Consider the following 3,431-nt stretch of genomic DNA (forward strand, 5'->3'; position numbering starts at 1 on the left):
AAAATCTGCCTAACTGAACACAGCGTTAGTATAAGTTATAGTCACCAATCCCTGTAATTTTAGCCAGATATAACTGCCAGAGGTGCCTATACAATACTTCTAATATAGAGATAATTCATAGAAGAAAAGAGAAGGGGGGAGAGTCTGTTTGCTCAAGAAGACAGATCTACATTTCATATCTCTGCTGATTTATCAGTGCTGATTACTTTCCCCAATATGGTAAATTCAGAGGCACACTAAATGCACAAACAGAAGTGCAGCTCCCCACTGTAACCCCTAGTGCTTCACAGGAAGTGCTATGAGTTACAGCAATCCCCCAGACCCAATAGGCATTTGCTATTGGGTCCTGGGAGTTGGGGGATTCAGCTGCAATTTGGTACAGCTGTGAGTCTGCAGCCCCTCTCCCCTAGCCTTGTTTCTCCCCCCTCCCAGCCTCAGCTCTGTCTTCAGAATGGGAGGGTGGGAAGGGAGCGGAGTGGGGTTGGTCTGGGGATTTGTTAGTTGGCACTGAAAGGTGGGACAGGTGGACTGGAGTCCGAGGTGGGAGATTGTCACAAATTCAGACCCTTTTAAAATGGTCTGCAGCTGTGCTTGGTCATGGGCCATATTGAGTGAAAATTGCCACTTCTGCCTGTTCTCTAAATTAGTCTGACATCAGGAATTATCTGCATTAGCTCAGGTCTATCCACAACATTTGAAAATTATGCAAGTCTGAGCCCAAGATGTGAACTCTGATCCCTTGCAATGTAGAGAACTGTAACTGAGCCACCGTGCTCAGCCCAAACAATACCTGTGATGCATCTTAATCAATTACTTCTTTTTTCTGAACCTTGCTTTTAATTACTGCACTCTGTACTCTTTCATTATACATATGAATGAGTGGTAGGGGTACAAGAGAAAGGAAATGAGTGACTTTTTTGTTTAGGTCCTCTTCCTCTGGTTAGCATTGATACACAAATAGATTCTATTTTTGAATCTCTTCATCTTCCCCGCAAAAGAGGTAAACACTCTAAAGTCCTTTAAAAAATTTTTTGTTATTGAATCTAGGATTTAATTTAATATTTTAAAGGTATTTAGACATCTAAAGACACCTAGTGAGATTTTCAGAAATAACTTTCTATCTAAATCTTATAGGACAAGGGTTCCAGCCCACAGTATCATATCATCCGGTCCACAGGGCTCTGTACAGATCAGTAGGGAGGCCCACAGCTCATGGCCTTGCATTCTAGTTTGGACATACAGGGCAGAGTGGGGCCTGTTCCCACTGCACTAAGCCGAATCCCACCCATAGACTGGCCTTGTGCTATTTATCTTGCCCATGGGGTCGAAACCATAAGCACCACTACTATAGGAAGATCTGACTTAGTAGGAGCAATTTGAGAAGACATGAGATTTCCATGGGTGGTATCTAGCATACCTTATCTACCAGTCCCACCTCTTTCTCTATGTGCATTAGAGTCCTGGCCATATTTGTTTGAAGTAGCTTAAATTTGGAGACCCCCAGGACCGCTCAACCTTATTAGTTCTTCCCCAAAGGATACCCAGACCTCCTGGATACATGAGCAGAGGTGGCAGCCCCACTGCTAAAAACTCTGCATATTCTCTTGTGGTCAGTTGGGCTTGTATGCTTAGCTCAGGGGCGGGCAATTATTTTGGGTGGAGCGGAGGGCCGCTTACCGAATTTTGGAAAGCTGTCAAGGGCTGCATCGGTAGCCCCACCCCTTGACAGGTGTCTCACCCTCTGGTTGACATCTTGGGGCTGGACGTCCTGCCCCTATCCTCTGACCTTTGCCATTGTAAGTCCCTCCTCTTACTCCTGGCAGTACTCCTTTGGGGAAGAGAGTTTGCCATCTTAGGGGGAAAAAAACAAATTATATACTAAAAATTAAACACCCATAATAATATATTTTAATTTAATTTAAAAAATATCTTTTGTCCTGATTTGTATGTGTTTGTGCTGTATATGTAGAAGTGATTGCATAATAGCTCAAAATACAGTCTGACTCATATATTGTGTGGGATGTGCAGGGGTGTTGGGGGGTATGTGTGGGTGGGTATGAGGTTTTGTGGGGATGTGTATGTATGGGTATGGTATTGTGGGTATGAATGTAGGTATGGGAGCCATGTGGTATAGAGTGGCCAGCGGGCAGGCAAGGAAGTGGGGAAAGCAGTAGTGGGGGGAGAGGAAGTGAGCAGATGTGTGGGAGTGCGAGGCCTGCACCGATGTCCTGGGGCCAGCACCGGCAGGGTCTATGGCAGGGGTTCTCAACCTTTTTATACTGTGGACCTACAAACTATCTAATTTACATGTAATTTACATATTTAAATGTATTTTTTACAGTGGGGTTGGGGTTGCGAGGACCGGATCAGGTTGGGGCACTGGGGGACCCTGCAGGGGAGGGGACTGGGAAGGCAGTGGCCTGGGGGCACCCAGCTGGGGCTGCCCAGGAAGAAGGGGCTCTGATGCTTGCTGCTCAGGTTGGGCCCTGTGTCAGCTCTGGGCTTGCTCATTGGGGCTGAGTGGTAGCAGCTGGGCACAAACTGCTGCTTCAGGTGAAGGAAAGTGTCCTCCCTCTTTGGTGCCATCAGGCAGTGTTTGCTGCAGCCGCCCAGAGCCTGCACTGCTCTAGGCTGTGGTGTGGCTCCCTCACTGCCATCTCTGTGCTGTCCAGTGCAGCAGTGGCCATGTGGAGCAGCCATAGGGGCAGCTCACAAGCGGTAGTGAAGGAGTTGTACCACAGCCTAGCGTGGCACAGGCTCTGTGTGGCCACAGCAAACACTGCCCAGCAGCAAGGGGGGAAAAGAAAAGCGGCCCCTCCAACTCCCACTGCCGGCGCTCCCTGCTGCAGCCATTTAGAGCCCACGCAGGGCTGCCTGTGCCTGCTCTCCATTGCCACCACTGCCCCATGGGATAGAACTGATGTGGCAAAGAGGCAGAACAGCCCCGCGTGGGCTCTGGGTGGAACAGAACAGCCCCGCGTGGGCTGCAGCAGGAAGCACCAGCCACAGGGAGAGGAAGGGGCTGCCTTTGACCTGCACTGAGCAGCAGTTTGTTTAGCACTACCACTGCACAGCCTGGATGGGAGACCACGGGGCACATGGGGTTGGAACTGCTTGCGGTCATCCCCGCCTGTACCGCGGTGCTGGGGTAGTGGGGGGAGTGGGAGTGAGTGGGTGCGTGGGAGCCAGTGGCAGCTAGACGGGAGTGCGGGGCCCGTGCCAGTGTCCTGGGGTCAGAGCCAGCATCCTGGGGCCAGTGCTGGCAGGGCCCAAAGTGGGGCAGCTGGAGCATGGGGTCCCGGCCAGCAGGGGCTCAGTGGAGCCCGATCAGATCCCCACTCTCCCTGCTATTGCAGCCCAGCCCAGCTCCATAGACCCTTGTCAGCTGGCATCCAGCACTCCTGCTACCCCACTGTGGGCCCTGCCGGCAC

Source organism: Alligator sinensis, unplaced genomic scaffold (assembly GCF_000455745.1).
Source record: "Alligator sinensis unplaced genomic scaffold, ASM45574v1 scaffold496_1, whole genome shotgun sequence".
Lineage (NCBI taxonomy): Eukaryota > Metazoa > Chordata > Crocodylia > Alligatoridae > Alligator > Alligator sinensis.